The 25,558-nt window shown below is 35.7% G+C and overlaps 1 protein-coding gene across 7 annotated transcripts in view; it reads right to left on the bottom strand.

The window, feature by feature from the left end:
• The window catches only part of RALYL (RALY RNA binding protein like), a 370,535-nt gene that overhangs the window by 251,784 nt on the left and 93,193 nt on the right, over nt 1–25,558 (bottom strand). The window lies entirely within an intron of this gene.

Here is a 25,558-nt window from a genome sequence, read left to right as displayed (position 1 = left end):
TAGGATACCTTTTAATCAGAGTTTACTCAGGTGTATAGAGGGATGATTGAGGAAGTAATTCTGTGAGCTATTATATAGGGCTGTACCAGAAACATTAATAGTCCCTCTGACATTCAGGTCCACGAATTTCTGGAATAGATCTTAAAATGTGAGGGTGGCATGCTCATTTTTCTTTTCCATAGAGAAAGGTTGTCCTGGCCATGAAATCCACATAGTTTTGCTGCACTAGGAGCAGAGTTTATAATCCTCGCAGGGGAGGTAATGTTGGTAACAAGAATTGAAAGCACTGCATGGGATGAGATATGGCTGAAGAGACAACGCTCAGAAGAATGCAGGCTGACAGGAAGGAGCCAAGAGGAAAAACAGGATTTGATGAGGCTGATGGGGCACAAGGGAAACATAAGCAGCCAGGAAAGGCTTGTGGACCAAATGAAATGAATGTCACCAAGCTAGCCTAGGTACATAGCTCTCAGCATGCTGTATGGGGCTCAAAAGATAAAATGAAAAGGATGGGCAAATAGGAAAAGCAGCCTTTGCATAAGTAGAATACTTGTAGAAGTAAAGTCATATGCAGAAAAAATAATAAGAGAAAAGTGAAGCTGCCTGGTTTTAGGCAATTCACCTGGTCCACAATACAGATGAGCAAATTTCTGTCTCTGGACCACTGTAGTTATTCTCTAAGGCAGTAAAAGATTCAGTATCACTTGTGTGTTTCTCCAAAGAGATAGTCTGTGCACAGGCAGGGATTTGAATAATTTACAGTAGAATGTCATTAATCCTACCACTCCAGGACCTTATCAAAGTACAGATTAATGAGAGGTCATACAACTTCAATGTGCTGTTGCTAGCACAAGCAATCACTCTGCCACTGAACTATTATAGTCCCTTACTGAGCATGAACATTTTAATGAAAATAACAACTTTGTGTGGCTGTACAAGAAAACAAGCATTTTAGCAGAGATCACAGTGACTTAAGTTTTGGGCTAAACTAATTTAGATTAATTAGATCTGGATTATTTATGTTCCACTATATGAAAATTAAGAAACAGAGTTAAATAAATAAAAAAATAAATGAATCTGACAGCACTGTCTCAATTTTATCCTGCCTTTTAAGGATTCTCTGTTCTACAGACTAAAGAATCAAAATATGGCCTGCATTTCTCTAAAGTTAGTGGTTGCACCTTAATCTGAAAGAATCTTTTCCCTTCACCCCACCCAGCTGTCTTGCATGGCACCAGGGCAGCAGAGGGGGGTTTCTAGCACAGCCCCAGCAGGTGAGGCCGAGCTGGGGTTGCTGTCAGTTCATGGGAGTCAGTGCCTGTTCCATAGCACTGACTTGTCACAGCAAGTGAGGCATCGGCCAGCGCCTGCAGACTCTGCTGCCTGGCAGGAAAACAACGTGATTTTAATGGGCTTCATTAATGCTAACGACTCCACCTGTAAAATCACTGTAAATTCAACTGAGTGCACAACAGTGCTCTCAGACTGAGGTCTATATAATACTATATATAGCAATATTCAATCAGCAAAATGGTCGCTGATGGCTAAAATGTTTACTCAGCCACTGGAAGAAAAGAAACTGAGATTCAATGAACTGACAATGTACAGTACATATAGTTTCTGAACTGACCCTTGGTATGTACACTAGCTTCCCAGATGAGAAGATAATCAGCATTTAAAAGAGTTCGCTTTGCTGTGCTGAGCTAATATTTACTGGACTGCTGACATACAGTGAAAACAGCCTCAGGGAAACAACTGCTCTTTCATTTCAGCTCCATCCATGAGGTAACACTAATATGATACTACACAGAAGTGAGTGAAGGAGACAAGGTTCAGACATCATTTTGTTTTGGCATCCAAACAATGCTGACCTGCTAGTAGGACAAGGCAGTATTCCTCTTTACATGACCATAATGAATAATACTAATTTTGCTGGAACTTCATCTCTACTAGATGTTTAAAACTAAAGCTCAGTTCTGTGACATCACCACAACTTTGAAGAAAAACATTAAGAATTGTATATGAAGAGGTATGTAAGATTATAGAAAATAATGATGATTAATAACAAGATGACAGGGTTAACTAAAAAGGGAAACTTTAAAGCTTGTAAAACCAAAAATGTTCTGTTAACTCAGAAGTGGATTAGAGTGTTCAAAGTGCTTCAGGACTCGACACCATGTAAAGGCTGATTTATACTCCAGGCATCATAATGCCTACCTACTTCAGAATGACAAATAGCACCGTGCTGAGATCTCAATGGCAGCCCCAGAGCACTAACAGCAAATGTCTTCCATCTTAATAGCTGAGCCTCTGCAATTCTCCTCACTTAAAATTCTGAGCATTTAACTCTTCTGGTTGCATCTAAATCCAGATACAAAAAACTTCAAATCAAACTATTTACCTCAAGTGAAATCTACTCTGAATAATTCATAAGCAGCAAGGAGTCAGAAAGCGAACAAGTTGAAGAGTGTGTTAATGAAGTCTAGAGTTTAAAATATAATGGTACAAAAGCTATTACAGATCTTTTCTAACCTTATAAGAAAGAATATTGGTCTCAGTAACAATGAAAAATCCCAATGAACAGGGAAAGATACACAATTCAGGTGTCTTGTTGTCAGTGAATGATGCTGCTAACAGAATCACACAGATTACTGCAGAGAAAGAGCTGCTGTTTGAAGCAATTCCTGATGAAGGAGCTGAAGTGTTCAGATTGATTCTTATTCATCCTGCCCCTGTAAAGAAGTATTGATCCTTAAAATAACCATAAGAAGTTGCAATTTAATTAAAATGAAGTACGAAAGTCAAGAAAATGCACAGAAATGCAGGACATGCTATGATGACACTTACCTAACAAAAATTTTTGACTCTTTAAGACCAGGCAAAAAAACCCACTTATTATGTCATTTCACTTTGAGGATCAAGGTTTTGTATTTTCCTGTTTCAGCAAATCCTCTTTATAAAATAGATGCTACTAAAATGCATGGTTGATTTGTCTGGGATATCGGTGACAAGCCAGCACTGTCATCAAATAGAATCTGCCTTCTAAACTGGTTGCTGACTTGTTTTGAATTGAGTTAATCTTAACCACTTATCCACAAATGTGAATAGGAGACAGAGAGAAAGGTTCTGAACCAAAAAGTCAGCAATAGCCTTACCTGTCACAAATTCAGGGAAATTGGTCACTTCAACCAAGTTTTTCTGCAATGCTGGTAAATAATGAGTTTATTCTACTGTGTTACTGATTAGCAGCATAGGTCCACAGACAGTCTGATAACTTTGAACTAATGGAAGTAATTAATTTGAGGGGGGGTTTCGTGAAGGATCAGATCACATACTTCAGATGGTATTTGCAGCAATTTTTTTTTTTAAACAGTGGAAAAATAGCATTATTTCATAAACTTGGCTGCTAAATAAAAGTACATTTCTACTTCAATAATGAGAGTATAAATCTTACTTTTGGAGAATAGTACACTTGTGATAAAAGTCTCTCAGAAACAGGCATTTTCCTAAATAACACTAGTGAAAGGGTAAATATATAGTACTGTTTACTACAAAAGCAAACTGGAGAAGAATTTCTGAGTTTTTGAGTACTTATTATCTGAGTCTGACTCAACTGTAGTAAAGCAAAGTAGTTAATACTTTTGTATACATTTAGAGTATTAATGTATGCAAACTGTTTGCTGATTAGTGCATTTTGAAGATGAAGTACATGCAGAAGTCAGCTTCATTATGGAGAAAGAGGATGGATTTCTGAATAAGACATCTCAGTCTTGGGACACTTAAATTAGATTTTCAGATCAAAGACTTTCAAAAGGCAAGCCATTTAATTTTTTTTAAGTCTTGTTTCCCCATTGTTGTGTTTATTTCTCAGTATCCTGAAAGGATACCAAGAAATACCTTTCCATACATCTGTTAATAGGGACTACAGATATGTATAAGCGAAATTTAAATAGCATTCATTGTAAATAATGCTGTTCAGTGACAAATATTTTAAATGCAAAAAGACTATACAATTATTCAGGATCAGATACAAAATCACAATCATTTGACAAAGCAGTCCTTTCTACCATCAAGGTGATCTTTTGTGATAAACCTTACTAGAGCTATCTATGGATTAATATATTTATTTTTAAATGAACTTTTAGCCCCTACTTTTGAGACATTTGGGTAGAATTATCATTACAGACATAATATTGAAATGTGCCTCTTCTCCTTCTGCTTAGATAGTAGAAATTAGCTGGCAGTGCTAGGAGCAAGGGCAAAGAGGGACATCCTTTCTCAGGACTCCAGTACAGAAAACATAGTTGAAATACTCTTGACTGAGGAACAACTACATCATGGGGATTTACTGAAAATGCATCCATGCCCTGCCTATCAAAATCTTCAAATCTCATGTCTTTATATGCAATGTAGACAAATCACACATTGGAAGAATAATGTCCAAAATCTCTTCACTTATTTACAGAAAAGGCTTCATTTATGTTGTTGCATAAAGAAGAAAAGAAAAATAAACATCAGTGCTGATGGCAAGAAGTTTCATTTAAGAACCTGTGCTTTGAAGTCTATGAAATGGAGAACTAAATGTAATTCTATGAGGTAGAAATAAATTGGATGGCTGAGGAAGGAGTGCTTCTCAAGATTGTTTATTCTGCTATCCTGAAAGAGTCACCAACTCCACCCTCCATGATTAACTCATGAGATAAAGGGATTCCTAGTAGCAACTAAACCCAATGCAGAAAATGGTCTGAGTAACAAGAAGAGTAGAGAGGATGAATGACATCATCCTTGGACTTTGTATGGGGGAAAGGGGAGGGAATAAACTGACCAACTTCTGGTAATTTTGACTTCTAATTGGACATGCTTACCTCTTTTCCAACACAAACTATTTTTCTCATTTTAAATAAAAATGCAGTCCCTCAAATTATCCAGCCTGTGTTGGCAATTTCTGTCTCATATTACAGGCTGGCAGAGGGATGCACTTGTGCAACCCACCTTGCATTCTTCTAGGATGCTCACTAATGAGCCCTTTCGAGTCCAGTTCAGAGAATGGTCTCCATACTGCTACTTGGCACTTCTTCCTGGCCCATGTGTGACATGGAAATTCTCTCACATACTGGGCTGAACTCTTGCAAAGGGAGACTCCTGCCATGTCCGGGCAGAGGGGCAAGCATAACTCAGCAAGTAGCTGCACTTTAAGGGCCAAGTGTCCCAAGTTATCCAAAAAGAGGGTGTTTGAAACTCTGCTGAACTACATAAAATGTCTTCAGAGAACAACCAGAGCAAGCCTAGGTGAACAAAAGCAGAGAAATGGTGCCATTCACTCTCCATTCATATCTCTTTTTCTTCTGAGAAACTGCAGCATTAAAAAAATATGAAAAAAAAAGGAAAACGAGATTTCTCCTATCACCATCTGTGTTTATCTTGCAGTTTTGCTTTTGAAATAACCCATGCTAAAGAAAGTTTCAAAACCTTTTTTAGCTGTGTTTTATCAAAGTAGGAGCATTTCCCCATGAAAGGTAAATAATCTTTCTGATTGTTAGCTTTCGCAGTTTACTGGCTTTTATCATACTGCTATTTCTGGAAATAACAGCATTAAAGATTACTTGGTGGTCATATCTCACCTTCACTGGTAATGTTGTAAGTGATCATTGAAATGTATTTCAAGATTTGGCTTCGGTATCTCCAGTCCATGTTACTAAACAAATGAACAGTATGGGTGAGAAACAACTTAAGAAAATTTCAATTTAGAAACCATCATAAAAGAACTGATAGTCTAAAATAATATATGCAATAGGTACAAAATCCACTCTCTCACTGAATTATTGCATACTTTTCATGGCAGCAGCATGAGTAACAATCACCCTTTTGTGGATATCCAGTTTACCAGCCCGTTTTGCCTGGAATCAGTGTGCATAAACCAAGAAGATAGTTTTACCAACTTTACACCCTTTGTTTATGGAAACTTGTTCTCAAACTGCTCTTCCACATGGTGACACTTTTGTAACTGCAGCCACACTTTAAGCAAACTACAGAAGGCATCTGCTGTGCTTCACAGGAATGTGCAAGGAACAGTATGGCAGGATAACACTAGTTTTATGCCAAGTCACTGGCACAGACTGTTTTAATGGCTAGAAAAATCAAGAAAGCATGCAAAAAATCCTATTCTAGGTTCAATAAGGCAAAGCAAACATCACCACCTGAAAGGATTAGAATACCAAATGAAATTACCTTAGAAACAAAGACCGCTTTCAAGCAGATAACAGTATAATCCCTTTATGAAAGTGCTTCTACACAAAATACTGTCTCCTTCTGAAACATTCCTTCTTCTCCTCCCCTCAAAGCTTCATATGAGTGACTCGTGCTGTAAAACCATTCAGGGCAGAAAACTTCCATCTATACATATAGGAAAGTAATTCAAAGCAAGGGATGTCAATTTATTTGCTCTGATTGCCTGCAAATTTCTGAGGATTTAAAATAGAGCAAGGCCTGAACTCCCACTCTCTTGATCTCAGGGATGCCATTGTGAAACAAATTCCAGTAGTGACTGATATATGTACCTCTGCATTCAGGTTTGATATTGCTTTTGCTAAAATTTATTTCTAGGGTCTCTAAAAATTATTTCATCTTTTATTGATCCACAGTAAAACATAATACTTAAATATAACAGTTGCTGCATATTTAATGTTTTAGAAGATTTAAACCCATATATATATATATAACAGTTAAATCTCATGAGCTGTAATTTCAGAAGATCCAAATTTTTTTTCCAATCATGTATTGGGAAAACAGTGATTCATTGGGAAACCACTGATTTTGTGATGCAAACTAGTGATTCTGTGAACTGGTAATTCTTCTAATATAAATCTTTATGTACATTTTGCCTTCTTTGATTTTATTATTCACTAAGGACTCAAATAAATTATGTATGATTCATGCAATAATTCTTAAACTCACTGAAAATCTGAGCTTACAGGTGTTACCAATTATATCATTTTCAGGGTGATCTGCCTCATTAATGCATTCTACTTGTTCATCTGTATGCATGATGTTTGGGATTTGGCAAATAAAAAGCTTTAGATATGATAAATTGTGAAATAGAAGACCTTTATAATGGTGTAATGAGTGTTTTCAGATGTTGTGAACATTCCTACTTTTTCAAAGTTTACCTAATACATGTCTTCCACAACAGCGTTATAGGTAATTTGTGTAAAGAAAAATTAAATCATTTTTGTTTATGCATTATTCAATGCTATTGAATATTAGAATCTAACATAGCAGGCTCAAAAGAAAGAATTCAAGTACTTGGAATGTCTACATTTAATTCCTGCTGCTTTGTTATACTTTGGATCAGGACATAAAAATCCCATCTGTTCTTCAGTCCATTGACTACAAAATCTTTAAAGATTTCTTTTTTTTTTATCCCTTGTAATTTTTTTACCTTTTAAGTTCCAAGTGCACTCTAATTTTTAAAAGGTACTTCTTAGTCCTTAGCAGTCTGTTCCATCAACCTCAGTCACATGGAAATCTAGAAATTTCCTACTTGGTGATTAGTAGCCATCATTTTTGGAGAAAATAGTGTTCAGTGGATGTGAAGGAGTCAGGGTGAAATGTTAGACAGACGAGAAATACAAAATTCCCATTCATTTTTCTGCAGAATGTATTATGTTTCCCAATTAATAAGTGAGTAGTGTAATCATAATTTTAGTATTATGGCTGTGTAATACTTGTATATCCATTTTTATTTTTGCCATCTTGTGTTTTCTCATTCATTGATCTTTCCAGTCTTTTATTTCATAATTCAAATTATGAGTTAAACAGGTTGTGTCTAGAACTACCAATACTGTTGACTCAATAACCTCTATTGAATTCTTTAAATTACTATCAGGGACTTCTTTTCTGATTCTAAAGTTCAAATTATTTATTTAGTTTTAATATTAATTATTAAGTGACATTTATTGTTGTATTACATATTATACGAAGAAACCCCTAAGTTTAATAGTTTATAAAAACAAACTGCTAATTTAAGTAAATATCATCTTTCTCTTTTGTCTACAGAAGATGTACATATTTTGTAAGCCTGTCTTTGCATGCCAAATGGTTTCAGAGCTTGCTTTCTCTTTTCAAACAAGTGAATTTGCAACCACATGTTATCAAATGAGGCCATTTCTAATGCTAGTCAGAATTTTTTGCCTAGTAAATATCAGTACTGATTAAAGCCTAATCCATAACATTTCATTGGGAAGAGGGAACATTTTCATGGCTATTATATGCCATCAGCTTCCCTAGCCTCAGAATTACTTGAAGGGTGCTTCAGCATTGGTTTTGGTTGTTAGTTTTTGGTTTTGTTTTGTTTTTTTATTTTACTTCCTATAGGTTTTATTTTTGATTGTTTGAAAGTAGCTGTTCTCACACTGGTTGCCTAAATATATTGCAGATTTTCCTATGCCTCCAGCAAGACCACCAGTAAGTTGAGAGGATAACACACTCTTCCCCCTTCTGCCATGAGGAAGCTGAGAGACAATCAATGACAAGCCATTGTTTGCAGCTAGATCCTATCTGCTTTTCTGGAGAGGAAAGCTTGGGATGCAAATAACATTTGCAGAGCAACATTTCACTTTCAGGTGAAGGATGAGAGAACAGTTGTTGAAAACTGTAAAACCAACATTGGAAGAAAAGAGAAGCCAGCAGATGGCTAGAAATCACAGTTCTGGTTTGGGTTATTTACACTATCCCAGGAAATAATTGAATCCTTGTTAACCCGAGCACAGAGGCTGACTGATGTGCCCACTGAAGATAAAAGGTATTTGTCTTAAGACCAAAATCTCAGCTACTTTTTGTTTCACCAGTGCTGCAGCCATGAATTTTGTGGTATTTTAGGCAGATTCCATACTCTAAAAGGGCACAGCCTGACCTTAGGAGACTTATTTTAAAAGAGAGTAAGAAACTTGTCAAAAAAGGCATGTTAATATACTGCTTGGAGTTCCAAAGATGAAAATGTCAAAGAGTTTGTTTCAGTGGCTTATTTTCTTTCAATATAAACTAGAGAAATTAAAGCCTTTTCCTTCTGAATCAGTGGGATACTAGCTACCAAATCCAATAGTATTAGAATTTTTTCCAATGTATCTTCAAATATTTTTTCTCCATTAGTATATAAAGAGATGCACAGCATTGAAACATGCCTCACATCTAATGTGACAGGAAAAATTGCACACAAAAAATCATTTAAAAGCCTTAGGAAGTTTATAAGATATTCCTTAAACTGTAAAACTCTGTACCTGTAGGAAATTCTTGATTTAAAGTATAGATCTATGAGAATTTATCTTTTATATACCTTAAGAATCCCCTTAGCCCTTTGTGACTGCCAGGTCCTTAAAACTGAGGTCTAGAAAGAAAGACAACTTGCTCACAAAATTCTCCATATGGCCCATTCTGTGTTTTGTGCAGCTTGAGAAAACCATTTAACTGTGTAACTGTTAGATCCACTGAACTTCAGTTGGAACAGCTTTCCCAAAAAGTTGTGCTCAGTGAAAATGCTGCTGTATTTTTAAAAAGACACCAGTTGATAGTTAATATGAAAACTTTTCAATCTTGTTATTATAATGGATCCTAATAGCGGCTTGCAGACAGCAATTAGTCAGTTTATCCATAAAATCAAAATAATGAAGGAGATTATGGCTCAGTCGCATTCCTAGTTACTCTAGGTCCTGGTCAATTCCTTAAACCTGTCCTATCACTCCTCTCCTTCTACCCTCTGCATATCCATAAGGCAACTGCTACAGAAATAACAAGGATTAAAAAAAAATAAAATTATATACCTGTATGCACACAGGTATGTGCATCTTTCCAAGCTGCTGACAGAACCCTCCTCCTGATGTAGACTTTCCCAAACAAATCTTTCCTCCTTCTAGCTGCAAATATGGGACGGAATGGAGGGACAGGATAAAGTGAGGGGAAGTAAACTAGCATGGAGAACTTTGCATTGTAATGAGACATATCACAGCAAGAAAGGCCAAAAGCATGAGAATAAAACCATCTACAACATTTGTGGGTTGCTACCCAAAGCACAAAATAAGTTAGATGTTCTTTTTCATAGTTCCTTACTGTATGAGCCATACTGGTACCCAACCCACATGATGCTGGCCTCACTCCATTCTGGTGATATAGCTCACAGAGTTGCTTTTCAGTCATCTTATTCTGGCTGTACATACAAAAACCAAAAAAAAAAAATCCCCAAAAAAAAGACAAAAAAAAACCCCAAAAAACCAAACTAAAAACCCCAACCCCCCCCACCAAACGCCCAAAAAGCCAACAAAACCAACAAAAAACCCTCACCAAAAAAAACCAAAGCAAAAACAAAAGCAAAAAACAAAACAAAACAAAACAAAACAAAAAAAAACAAAAAACCCAAAACAAAACAAAACCCCAACAACCCAGAAGAAAACCAACCAATCAACCAAGCAACCAACCAAAAAAAACCCACCAACAAAAACAACAAAAAAAACCCCCACATTTTTGTGTAAACCATTTTGGTTTATGTGGCATCTTAAAACAAAACCCAAAACCCATTGAATTTTTCTGCCTACTGGTGTATTACTGGGGTTATTATAACAATTATATTCCACTAAACACTTCTGCCTCTTTAAAGAACTAGAGACTAGAACTAATAAAATAATAAGTGGGGATAACTATAATCTCACATGTTTCTATGTGTTTTATATTTTTCCCTAATAAAGTCATTATTATTATCAGAGGAGACCAACATTTAGTGCTGGATAGTTTAAGATAGATTTAAATTCTACAAGCTAGATACCAGCTGATGGAAGAAGATGGGTACTTAGAAGTGAAGATGGTTTGTGATGTTTGTGCAGTACGAGTGTAATTTTTAACATGAACCACTATCTAGATCTGTATAATACAGCATAGAAGTGGCAATCAACAAGGAATTTTATGAACAGGGTGCTGGAATCCAGTCACCAAGAATGAATGAAATTGGAAAAGGCTGCCTATGGCATTAATACCTAGATTGTGTTGTATTTTGTATTGGTTAAAATGACATAAACCCAAGAACTAATCTAACTAATAATTAGAGATACAAAAAGTATTAAGGAGTTATTACCTAGCACCCTAGGGTTTAAAAAATTTAAAATAGGTTTATCTTATAAACTAAACATTAATCATATATTCTGAGGCTAATTTTGTTATTATTAGCAAAAAAAAAATTTAAAAAATTAAAATAAAAATCAATTCACCTAATGAAAATTACACCATTTTTTTAATCAGTTCCATGACTTTTAAACATCAGAAAGCCACTGAGTGAATCAAAATTAGGAGTTTTTATAATGTTGTGAGACTGAAAGATATAGTAAAATAAAAAAAAACTCATCACTTTTACCTTTTCATGAACTGGAGTCACTGCTGATTAATCTTGAAGAACAAGATTCACAATACTGTGTTCTTTCACTTATACACACATATACATACATATATATAAATGGGAAATTTAGAAACCAATCCTTTGTTTCATGTGGCTCAACTACCTTCAAAATGTTGCTTTGGTTCTGCTGTCTTTTTCTCTGGAAAGAAAACCAATGCACTATTTTGTGTAAGCTTTTAATACTTATACAGTGAAGTTCTTTACTAAACATTATAATTCAGTGTATTTATTCAACATATTTCTAATTCAATTTTATTATGAGCTATATCACTTGCTTTATGTGCAGATACACATTGCTGCTCATGAAAGTACAGCCCAGCATCTCTTTCTTTACTATTTCATCTTTTCTGAATATCTGAGCTATTTTCATTAATCTCAATTTTCTCTCTGTGATGCACACCACAGGAAAACACATCAACCAATGAAAGGGAACTCTGGTAATCTACAGTTATCAAAACTGAAATACCTGGCCTATTTTTGAGACAGGTAAAGTGCTTGATCCTCTCTATAGCCCTATATTCAGCAAGAGGCTGAATCTGTATGTACTTAGCATAATGATTTGTGTTATTCAAGTGTTTCAAAAAGATGAAATATTTTTTTCTAAGAATGACTTTGATTTAGCAGCAGAAAGACACACATTAATATTCAGCAAGAACATGGTTAGGTGGAATTGATTAAAATATATTGCCGACTCTGTTTTAGACAAATCTTTTTAGAATAGATTTTACATTATAGAAGTAACTATATAATATTAAAAAATGTCTTCAGAAATTCCACCTAAAGTAGTATAGGTCAAGTGCTTCTGCTCCAGTTATACATACAAAAATATTATACTTTTAAGTAACTAAAACAGTGGAAACGCCAACATAGAATATTTTATATGCCTCTAGACCATTGATATTGCAGTAGCCACAGTGTTCTGGGAAAATATCAGTGTTCTCCAACATGATTTAAGTTCTGGCCTTGATTCCCAAGCTAATTGCAACACTTAAAACTTTCAATTTCTAGTGGACTAAGTGATGATATTTTACATCTCATAAAAAGAGTGTATGATCCAGTGTATGTAGATGCATGTTTGTGCACATGAGTATATATGTGTGGCAGCACATAAAAGCTTCAGCTTCTGTACTTTTAGTGGGAATTTAGCTGGCATTTGATGAAAAAATAGATTTTTCAGGTAAAAGCATTTTTTTCAACTACAACATGTTATTGTTTCCTGGTTATTTGAAAGCAGTGGTGTACCGAGTTCCAACACTGTATTGGGCTATGATACAGTGTGTTTTAAAACAGCTTTTTAAAAAAAATATTGCTGCTAGAGAAAAATAATCAAGACTATAAAAAAAATCTTTAAGGCAAGGTATATTGCATTCTGATTTAAATTATTGCTTAACATTGGGAATTTAAATTCACCCTATAAAATAAAGCCCTTAACATGATGAAGACACCTAACAAGTTAAATCCGTGAGCACATGATGGGTGCTGTGTCCCCCTTTAGCAGCTGGCTAGAAAGGAAGCAGCTGCACTCTGAAGATAACTCTGCTCAGAACACCCTACAGACACGGGAGGGTGCAGCTCTGAGCCTATGGACCCACTTGACAGTGCCTACTACAGAGAGAGGGCAGAGTTTGAACATCCAGCACCGTTCACACTGAGATACCAGAAATGCAGCAGGAAGTCAGAGAAACTCAGCATTACCGTGCTTTCCCTGAAGCTGAGTAAACCAGAGGGGAGACCCACCAGAAATGTTTATTTCACAAATGTTGAGATGTCAGGCATTGGAATTTGCACATTTTAGACATTGGGATATGCTGCTCAGGGAAGTGGGGGATTCATCCCCGGGAACATTCAAAAGACATGGATGTGGGACTTGGGGGTATGGTTCAGTGGAGAACGCAGAGGTGTTGAGTTAAATGGTGGACTCAGTGATAACAGAGGCTTTTTCCAACTTTAATGATTCAAGGATTCTATGATTGCAGAAAGGTCAAACCACTTTGGAAATGAGTGGTGCATCTTGTACAAGTTCGGCTCAAAGCTTAATGTGAAAATCTTGTAAGTTCTGTTGTAATTACATAAAGCTACCTGAAGAGTTCTGAAATTATAATAAGTCAAATGAGAGCTAAGTTGAAAATTGGGATATCTGTATTTCCTTGAATTTGGAGACATAAAAGTATTTTAAGGTAAAATGGGACATGAAATAACACTCATATTATCATATTTCTCAGTTTAGCATAAGACTAGCTTACTGTGCTGACTCTAGATTTTGTGTTCTTAAACAATTTATGAATGAGAGCAGACAGCTAAGCACAAAACCTTCAGTAAATTATGAATAAATTGTTAGAACATAATTTGATTTCTCTATCCTTCTGTTTGAAGTTCTGCTATTAGAATTTTACTCTAATTTATTGAATAATGTATCACTGAGGAAGGAAAAAAGGATTTGTAAGAACTGGAGAGAGGACCAGGGATGTCCTTTAGACAACATAACATGACAGAATGTAAGAGCCCTTACCTGTTTAGACTTAAGAGAGAGCTTTTTTAAAACAAATTTCATTTTCTCAGAACTGAATTCTTCCCAAATGAATGACACAGGAGCTTCTGTGAAAGTAACTAATTGTAACACAATTATTCATGGTGGTACTGAAAGCAATACAGAAACTGTCACTTCAAGTTTTCAAACTGCCAATCTACATCAAGTTTTTTAAAAATAGCAATTAAAAAATTAGAACCTTTTATAATTAAGATTTTTTGAATCATCAATGATTAGACCCTTGAAGAACATGGCTGCAGTAACAGTCCATTAAGAAAGGCAAGCTGTAGGAAGTAGGTTTTTTCCCACAAGCATCACATGATCAGTTTTTGCTCTGTTGTACAGTTGTGCAAAAACCCCTAAAATAATCATTTGGGTTTTATCCTGGAGAAAAAAAAAGTCTTACAAATAATTCTTTATTACGAATAATTTAAAAAATGTATCTTCCCAGATTTCAGAGACATTTACCATACATGTAAAATTTCCCGTACATGTAAATTTAACTAGTGAAAAATGTTTTGTTAGCTTCATGTAGACTATTCCTGTGAGTTACCTCTCAGTGCATTCACTTAGTTGTTGCTTGGTATTTTTGGGGTGTTTTTTTTCAGATTGAGGTAAAGCCTTTTAAATTACGTAGAGTTATAGTAAATGCTTTTCCCCAAAAGGTTTAAACTTTGCTAATCTTTGTGAAATAGCCAGTAGTGTATTTAGGGTAAGCAAATCAAGGACAAATATAGTGTCCAAAAGCAAAGATTTTCTTCAAGCTATCATGGTACAGCAAGATTAGACCCTCCAAATCAATGTGGGATTAGGAAAGTTTTTGCTGTGTGTCCAGAGAATTTGTGTTTTCACATACAAGTATGGATCCATGTTTGTGATTTGGAACTTGAACTAAGGAAGGAGAAAGGAAGAGAAAGAAAAATTCCTTCCCCCTGTCAGTCACTGGTTTATTATGACGTCTTTTGCAAAAAGTCTTGTGGCAAATGAACTTCCTGTGTTCCCTCCTTGACTCCCCAAATCCAGACCAGGACTCTTGCACCTCAACATTTGAACACTAAAGGACCTTCTCCTCAGTTATAATGTTGGCAGAGCTGTTGTGTGGGAAGTCAAGACCAAGTATTACACACAGTGAGCAGTCATTTTCCTTCAAGTGTATCAAGAAGAATTTTTTCATCTCTCCTTTAATCTACTCTTCTCTAAAAAAAAAAAAAGTGGTTTAGAATCAAGTTCTACTTTTAAAATATTAATGTTTTCTATAAAAGCCTTGCAAGATATTAGCAAACTGATACTGATTTTTGCTACAATTTTGAAGACTTTCCTAAACCAAAACCACAGCAAGGCTAGAGGCATTTTTTCCCTAAATGAAAGCTTTTTCATGTTTACTGAATTGCTTTAGTATTCACTACCCTGAATACATTCTGAATATGAGTTATCTTGAACAACAAATAGTTACTCAATTGAAATCAGTACAGGCCAGGAGTAGCAAAATATGTACTGTTAGAAACTCCAAAGCTAAAAGTTTCCTAGGTACGAGGTCCAAGTAAAAAAATTATACCAGTTTTGGTAAGGCTACTTAATTATCTGTTAACATAATGTATGAAAGATTCTTTATGCACAAGAAGTGCATAAGCACAAACTTTAAACAAGTTTAAGCTGTTTGCATCAGTAAAGCAGCGTTTAAGGTACCATCATGAGTCCAACAAAAGCAGAAAGAGGCAGAGGCATTAACAAAAATATGAGAATGAAAACTGTCAACAGAGAAAAAATATTAGTCATGTGGGGGTTTGGCACATCAGGAATTCTAAGGGTAAATCGTTAGCCATGACACTATGACAAAACCTGCATCACCTGAAGATCTGTTCAGATGTGGTGCTTCAATGGAGCTGTCAGTCCTAAGAGGCTGTAATGTTTTAAAGCTGCCCTGATCTGTCCATGGTCAGAACCACCTTGGAATGCAGCAGTGGGTCAGTTCTCCCAACACCTCTACTCACATGTGTCCCTTCCAAAACTGACCATGTCCCCTTGTTTTTAGGGGAACATTTCCACTCACAAGGAGTGTGAGTGGAAACTTTTTCACTCACAGGAATGCTTTCAGGAAGCCACAGTGGCCATTTGAAAGTGGGTATTTTTTCCCTGTCATGATCACCTTCAGAAGTTTCTCAAGTTAGTTCCCTTAAAATCCTGTTTTTCTAGGCATGTATTTCCTCAGAAAAAGCATTATAACAGAGCACAGCTGAATATAGACATTCAGAAAGGTGCAGCCTGCTCTTTCATTCAGACATTGAAGATGTTGTTTCTCAGTCTTAAAGTAATACCATCTATATTATGCAAATAAGTATTGTATTGAAAATAATATTAACAGTGTATGCTTATGTCCTCATCATGACTAAGTTATCAAAAAATGTAACTTTTCATATTAATTAAATATGCAAGACCATTTTAAATTTGACAGAACTCAATGAAAAAAACTCAAATGGATCTTGTTGGCCCTTAAAATCAAGTAAATCTTGTAAGACATAACACTTTTTTGTAAGGAAAAAAGAAAATTTTAAATGGAAATGTGTTTAACATTTGAATTTTATAATGTCTCATTATAAACCACTTCTGGAGATTATTGGTAAGTAACAGGACAGAGGAGAAAAGTTTATAGGGGTATCTGACCTCAGATGAGTACTGATTTGTTTTCTGATATGTACAGCTCCTTTTGTTTAAAAGGAAAGCAAATACATTAACAGATTTTTAAAACCTTGCTCTTAGTTTCATGTTTCCATGTTTACAAGTGTCCAATACCCCCAAAATTCATTTTTAAATCACTACATAATACATAATAATAGCTGAAGTTGTTACTGATATTTCTAGGCACTACTGAGAAACAGAACCTTTGTTGACTATTTTATGCAAGTTATTTGTGTACTTGCTAAGGGAAAACAATTAAAAAAGTGAGAGGGACTAAGTAGTAAAATAGTGTTAAAGGCTACAATTATGGACTGTTGAAGTTTATGTTTGTTAATTAAAGTGCAGAAGAGAGAAGATGACATGTGTAAGTAAGTATTCCCAATGTGACAGTGAAATCAGCTAAACACCAGGATGCATTTTCCCTTGAAAACTAACCTTGGTTATACTTGTTCTGAGACAAGGATTGAGGGATGGGCAAGCAGGGACCATCTAAGAGTCTTTTTACAAGTCACAATATTTGCTCTGCTGGTATTTCTTCTTTTACCACCTCAATTTTAGAGAGACTTCTCTACTTTAAACTACTGACTTTAGTGAGTTATTTCTTTAACTCCAATAATAGTTCATATTTAATAGGAATTCCTGGAAAGTACTTATGTCTGTATTCAGGCCTATTCTGCTCTTCCTCTCGTTACTAGTGTTCTAATCTTCCTTCTAATACATGATTTTTCCCCAAAGGCCCTGCAACCAATATGACAATCCTCTACATCCCACTGAAAAAAGGGGTTGGAAAAGTCATTCAAAACTTTCTTTTATTTTAAGAGCCTGAAGTTTTACACTAACAACGATCATCACTTTTCTAAAACTTAATTTTGAAAAGCAACTGTGGACACGGGTTCATCAATAATGGCAATATTGCCTCCAGATTAAGGCAAAGGCCCATAACCCTACACTCCAAGGGGTTTTATTTCCCAGGCAGAATGCTCAGCTCCGTTAGGTACATTTTCCTGGTCCAGCTGAGTCAGAGGTTAGCACTGCAGAACTGCAAGAATTGTATGAGAGCCTTAACTATTATTATCTCTAATGATGCTGCCACCATATGCCACAAGTACTAATTGATAATAACACCAGTAGCTGTAACATTCAGATTTCAGACTAATTATTTTTAAATAGATTCCTCTTATAATTCTTGCTAAGAAGAGTTACATATTGAATTTTTTGTAACACTTCAGTTGTCTAGATATTTTGTAATCTTTCCAGAGAACATTTTTTCTATTGTCTTACTTAGCTCTAATTTGAAACAACTTGACTGAAACTTCATTCCTACTTGACACAGTCATCACACCAGCGCCATGGGACCTCAGAATTATGCAAAAGGGAAAAAGTACCCTCATCCTCACCAGAGAAGACCAAGGATAATTACATTCAAGCATTAAATCTGGGTGAGAGATTGTTTTGGGGAGTTTGGGTTAGTTTTGTTTGTAAATTTTGTTTAATCTAGGAAGGAACAGTAATTTACTTCCTCCTGAAAACCCCAAAGCTATCTGTCTACAAAACTAGAAATTATTTGTTGTCCCCTATAAATTAAAAAAAAAAAAAATCTGTAAAAAGAATTTAGCTGGTATTAGGTGAAATTACTCTGAAGGTCAAACACAATTTTAAAAAAATCTTCATTCTCTAGAAACTAAGTTAAATAAACATTTTGCAATATTTTAAAAACCTTATGAACAAAATATAATCCAACTGAATCTTTAGAAAGCCTTGAATCCAGCCCTCTGAAACAGAAATTCTCTAAACTCTGTCTATCCAAATTTAACTGCTTAATTGATTAAGGAGAGTCATAATATAGTCTGTGGCTTTAAAATATCTAGTCCTCAAATCTTTAAAATAAATCCACATTGTATGGATATTAAATAACTGCTTAGGGCTCCAATTCAGATGTAAAAAGCCTGAACACCTGACTTCCAAGAACATACAGGATTACTTTGTAGTCTGAAATTATGAGGCAATAAACACAACTAGTAAATGCTCACAGAGCAGACTCAGTTATGCTGAGATCCCAGACAAGACATCCTGCCCAGAATAGTACATATTAAAATATCCCAGGTGGTGTGGAACCTTGCTGTTGTATCAAGTATTTAATATTTGTTCTGTTTATATTTGTGAACAACTTTTTAAAATATCAACAATTTTCTTATGTTGCTGATTTAGTGAAATAATCTTTAATAACTTACTGAGGAACTATTTTTCAGCACCAACATATTGTGTTGGTCTTTTAAATTTTTAATTGATATCAATTTTAAAACATCTTATTTCTATTTAATTTATGCTGAAGTTGCATGTCCTTTTCCCTTTGTGTGTTTTTATGTTATTTATCAGAAATTTAGGAGCAATTTAACAATAAGAAAAAATATATCCCCTCCTGTTTTCTCCACCACTTACTAAATTTCAGATGACTGTCTCATAAAAGTTAGGTTTTTAAAGTTGTGTGAGAGTTACCTGAAGAGGGGCAAGTTCAGGATGGGATCATGACCATGGGGCAGGATCTCCACAGGTGGGAAGGGAAGGACAGCTGGTGAGGAGGGTCTGCTCCTGCAGCCAGGGCAAGAACTGTGCTGCACCCCAGGACCCAGTGAGGTCCCCCAGGCTGAGCTGCCTGTGTCCCCATCAGCTAATGCCAAGCTACTTCAGCTCTCCTGCCGTTCCCCCACGACAGTGACAGGCACATAAGCACATCCTGAACGCAAGAGGAGGGAGAACAGATGGATGCAAACAGGGGAGAGCACAGAGACTGTGAGACCATATTGGCTGGAGTGACAACACATCACCAGCCCAACTGTTGGCATGACCCCTGCAGGCATCCGGGCAAAGGGGAGGGAAGGAGGGGTTTGAAGGCATTCATAAAGCAGCCCAAAAAGCACCTACAAAAATCTCTTCTCAAGCATGAGGGATGGTGCATGACAAAGAAGGGCTTGATAAAATACATAAAGGGATGCTGGCATCAGGAGTCACCTCGGAGCGAGCGTGATGCATTTGACACCAAATGGGAAATAAACAGGGAGGAGAGATATTATGAAGGGCCTTGAAATTTAGCAATTTAACATCTGATGCAGCACAGGGAAAGTGATATTGTCAAAATGACTGGCTAGCAAAATGTTGTTTGAAGCTATAGTGTTTATGCATATCAACATAGAAATGACAATTGGGTAACACTGTTAAAACAGGAAGTTTTGATTTTTTTTCTGTATTCAAATTGATTTCAAACCCCCCTGGATTTTTCATAAAACAGAAGCATTGAATTATGAACAAAAATAAGGTCATCTAATGATAGAAACAATTGGCATAATCTGACCAGTTACATTGTATTCACTGCATAATAACACCATTAATTCTAGCAACATTACCAGTGGAACAGGCTGAAATTGCCATTTCCAACAGAAAGAATATTTTGGAAGACAACCAAACTTATGATGGATGTAGGCAGGCACAAATCCATTTAAGTCAGTGGTGCAGCACTTGTGTCTGTCAACTGTAATAGTCTCCCTTGGTATTTCATGAAGTTTATGACAAACAAATTACAATATGGGAAGAAAGCAAAACTTGCTCTGTACTATACTGAGATACAGATATGGCACAAGGGTTACTTATCAAAACATGCCTGTTCTGCTCCATGCAACTTCAGTCAGAAAAGAGTTCACAGAAAAAGCCATACTGAGATAATACAGGCATAAAATACAAAGGATTTTAACAAATTAAATGCTAAAGAACACTTTAAACAGATTATTTCACCCTATACTTAAAGTGCCACTCATTGCACTCATTTTAACCCTCAATTATCTCAGACTCGGTATTTGCAATTCTGATACCTACAAGAAAGGTTAGATTAGTCTCTCAAAGACTATTAAGTGATAATTAGGTGGCTTTACAAATTATATTTGTCCTCATTAGTATCTAAAATGGTCTTAAGATTTTTTCCATCTACTTTCAGTAACTTACCTTCTATTTAAAGTATCTAATTGCTAAATAAGAAAAAAATTATTCTTTCTTTATATGAGAGATTTCTGTATATTGAGTGAGATTTTCTGAAACATCTTGTAATACAAAGAAGCTAAATTACTTAACCACTTTTCCTTGAATAAAGTTCCACCTGAACACAGGAGAAAAAAAACTAATTGTCATAATTTTTTAGTTTTCTATGAGTATAATTACCAGTAAGATCAGCTTGGCTTCCCAAAGCCTTTCATAGATGACCTCAACTTCTCATTTTCAGATATTTTCTCAGAGAGATACATTCAACATTGACAGGTTGTTTCTCTTAATTTTTCAGAAGTCAAAGCAAGCAAAGTTTAATTTTAGAGGGTAAAAAGATTTCTAATGGAAATATAGTTTGCACCTCCAATGAATTTTCCCCATCACACCACAGAAGATGGCAGTTTTTTATCCTTCTGGAAGATTTTCATCCATTTGCTATAGCATAATGCTAAAAGAGTGTATGAAAGCCTCATGAGATACATGGTGTCATCTTTTGTTGATAAGTAACCTGGCATTCAAAATTGTTTATAATCTCTTCCTTGACTAAAGGGAAGGAGTCACAGCTCTATAGAATAGCATGAGTCAGGAACTGCTTCCTGTAGAAAGTAGTCATAGGATTTCCTTTGAAAACCAAAGAGCTCCCATCTCACATTAAAAATCTTTCTATACCTATTCCAAGAAACAGGCTTTGGTTTCCACAGTGCTGACGAAGAAAAAACCCAAGCCAGTAAATTATTTTATTTTTGCTTTCACACTGAACTATTTGAAACTCAGAAGCTGCAACTTGATGATCAATATTGATAGAAAATGATAGAAAAGAGGAAGACATCAAATTTTGTCCATTACAGTAATGTACTTCTCAATGTGTCCAAAGAAATACTCATAAGGTTGGAATGTTATGCTTTAGGAGGTTAAAAATCTGAATGATTTTATATAATTTGTCACTGAAGAATAACTTTTTATTGAAGATGTTACTTTTAGGTGCCTAAACAGCACAGAGAATCTCAGTGAGCTGAGAAGTTGGATTCCAATTGCAACTTTTAAGTTTACTTACCTGTGCTCAGTACATATTAAGGTTTCATTCATCCTCAAACCCCATCCCTTGCTATAAAATCTTCTATGATGCATATATTTTAAAATAAATACATTAAAAGTTAATATTACTTTAATTTAGTAACAAGAATGAGGACAAAGCTCATACAGCATCAACTAAAGTAAAATATTTAATACACCATATTTATGCTAATATCCATCTTTTAGGACTTAATGACTGTCAGGTAGTTTAATATTCTTCAGCTCTGGTACAGCATCATAGGGACTGTAAAGCACCAGTAGAGCTGAAGAGACAGATAATCTATTTACTGCTTCTAACACTCCCACAGGCATGAAGGCCAATGTAGAAATTATATTCAGCTCCACAGATCCATCAGATCAGGTGATTAGGAGAATTCTGAAGCAAGCAGAAGTACTGTTCCAATTAGAAACAAACAAATGTTAAAATTTGAGACCAAGAGAAATTAGAAGCCCTTGGCAGGCATAATTGCAGTAAGAATTTATAAGCTTTGGATACACCTTTCTAATATAAGCTGTATTTGATTATAATCACAGTAAGTGTACTTTCACACTACCCTTAATATAGTGTTATATCTGTATTGAAGCATGCCTTTGCAAGAGAATAGCTAATATCTGAGTCCAGTATAGAGTGTGCAAGAGCATAAGTTTGATACCTAGTTTTCATGTTAATTCAGTAGACGCTGGCAAGAAGGTAGTATAAATTATTATTTCAAATCCTTATTTTCGGTGGTTTAGCACAATTCAAAAACCTCTTCTCTGATATTTAACACAAATAAAAATTATTATCTGGAAGTTAATTAAATAAAAATTCAGTTGTGAAAACAGCTAGAAAAAACCATCACCCTACCTTTTAAAATAAACAGAAAATTATATTGTGAGAGCATGCATCGGAAAACTGGTGTAGAAAGTAATATCATACATTTGGAAATAGCAGAGCACATATTAACCATAGAATATCATCACTCCCCTCTGCCTTGTGATTGAGACAGGGCATGCCTTTAGTCCCTCAAAAAGACTATTCCCAAGGGTATACCTGAATGAATGTATCAGGCACTCCATATTTATTCTTCACATTACCTAATGCATTCAATAAAATAGATCCCTTCTTGGTTTCAAACAAACTTTTCCACAACCATATCCATCTTTTTTTCCACATTATTTCACTCTTGAAGGCTCCTTAGATAATGAGCCTCTCAATTAAAAAGGCAATGATAAAGACAAATCTGACCTCTGAAATTTTAGCAGAAGTCCAAGTCTTTCCACTCTAAGAAGTAATATACTTCTAAGAAGTTAGGACACTTCAGCACCATAAGAGCCTCTAGACCAAGTCTCTGTTTCAATATACTGACAACCATGTGGAGCTGAGGAAAAAACAGACACCTAAGGATCCAAGCTGTTCTAGCATAGCTTTGCCTCCTTGTAGAAACCACATGAAAACCTTCCAGCAGATTTTCTCCCCCTGATCATCCAGCCTCTTGTTGCCTTCCAGGAGGGCATAATTTTTTTCTACAGTGGAGCTCTTAATTTTTTTCAACATCATGTAAAAATCTCCCAGGACACACCTTTGGTAGCAGATACATTTCCAGTCTGTGGCATGAATTCTAGCTGTTGTCAGCAGCTGCCAAACTGGCAGAACCCATTTAGGAAAGACAGCATAGATGTTCTTACACTCTGGTTCTCAGTTGCTATCAAAATTGAGCTCAACCAGGTTTTTAGTTTCCCGGTAAGTTGATGCATTCAAAATAATTGTTAAACTGACCATGCTTTCTACAAGCAAGTTCTCTAAATATGGAAAGCTAGAGACTTTATAGCAAGCAATGCATGACAATTATTTGAAGGAGTAAGCACAGCACAAGAGACCACTGTAAATACAGTAAAAAAAAAAAGTATATTTTTTTGTCATATAAGGCTAAATCTTTAAATGTGGTGAAACTATTCTGAGTTTTGATAGAACCTGTATATGAAACGTATGTATGCATACAAAGATTTGTTACCTGTGTCACAATAGTGCCCTTTCTCCCCAAATCCCTTCTCCTCCCAAACTGGTTCAAGCAGATCCCTAGGGGGGAAAAAAACCAAACCAAAGCAAAAAACCAGAAACCAAAAAAAACCCTATTTGTGTTTGTATATTTCTGCTGTCCTCTTCAGCTTGTAAAAAACAAAACTCTTCCTCCAGTTAAGGGAACTTCTGAGCCATATGACCAGTTCTGTGGCATCTGGGCACCTCAGCCCGTCTGTTCATGCATATGGGTGTAGCACAGTGACAGCTTTACTGCACATTAGTCAAGCATCATGTAGCACGTTTCTTGACAGAGGCAAAAGCAGTTTATGACTTGAAGCAAATAATTTCATCCCAGGGGCTTCTAAGAGACAGGCAAAAGGCCAGGGCTTAGGTCAACAGCTTGGGAGTTTGGCAAATATTTCCTATCATTATTCCTTTGCAAGGATCTGTCACCTGATTGAGTTGAAAAATGTGACCTTTTGTAATGAGAGACAAGGCACTTAGAGACAAGAAATATGTGGCCATGAGCATGGGTTATTCAAGGGCACAACCTCAGAGTTTCTAAGGCTGAAAGTGACCTCTTAAGATTGTCATGCCCACACCACCCTCTGCTCATTCAGGGACAACTAGAGTTGCCAGGTTCATGTCCAGATGTTACATGTTTATGTGCATCTCCAAGGATGGAGACTCCACAAAGTTTCTGGGGAACCTACCTGGGCAGTCCATCACTTGCCACTAAAGTCCCTGTGGAAACAGGGCTACCAGGAAAAGGAGACTTTACCTCAGTGTAAGTTCATGTCTACAAACTGACACAGGCAGCAGGTTAAGCAGCCTTTACGAAGTCAGCAAGGCACAAACCTCCCACCAACTAAAGCTAAGGGCGATGCCATGCAGCAACACAGACACTCTACCTGCCCTGAAATTATGCATACAAAGCACAATGCAGTGACCCCCAAGCTAGCACTAAGCAAGTTATCCCTCAGGACTGCACCACCCTGCTGTTTTCCTGCAGGGAAAACATGCACACATATTGAACACAACTAGATAATGCTCTTTGAAGCTGCCCGTAGAGAGAATTGCTTTAGTAATGCAGAAATGATACCTTGAAGCATCAGTATTCATGACTTTGATTTTTCTGGACATTTTAAAGGGTGGTAAATTCTAAAAAATTAAGCACCTTAGAGATTGACTGAAAAAGGCCAATCTTACTCTATTAGATTCCACAGTGTATTAGAAGACTGTACAATTAATACAAGAGAGAAAAAAAGAACCACAGAAAAACAGATTCAAGCATATAGACAAGTAACTCAGATTTTGCAGTAAGAAAGTCCATACCTATTCAACTGCCTATTCACTGACAGGAATATTTTATATTCCACTACAATTATCCATCAAGTACAGGAATAATAAAAATATTTTACAAATACTTTGTTCTTCTAAGTCAAGCATTTCTTAGAGAAATAAAAAATCCTGCCAGTTGCACTCTAAAGGTCATGCCAGCTGTAAAGTCTAATAAAAAATTTCCAGATGGCAGCAGCCAATTTCCAATAAGATTTAATTTGGTTAATTGACTGTCTTATTTACTAATTTATAGCAGTATGCAGTTCATTTAAATTAACCTCATTTGCAGTCATGATTTAAACAAGGTTAAACAACCTGGGATTATTTTTTAAAAATTGTAGGTAGAAATTACAGAGTTTACTATATAGTAAGATACTAATACAGCCATGAGAGACCCTGCTTTTTTTTTGGCCTTTTTTTTTTTTAAAGAAAGGAAATATGAGAAATATTGGCTACATCAAATTAATTTAAACAC

This window comes from Agelaius tricolor, unplaced genomic scaffold (genome assembly GCF_023055355.1).
Source record: "Agelaius tricolor isolate 1412-34295 unplaced genomic scaffold, bAgeTri1.0.p SCAF_2, whole genome shotgun sequence".
NCBI lineage: Eukaryota > Metazoa > Chordata > Aves > Passeriformes > Icteridae > Agelaius > Agelaius tricolor.
This window is presented reverse-complemented; position numbering and strand designations above follow the sequence as displayed.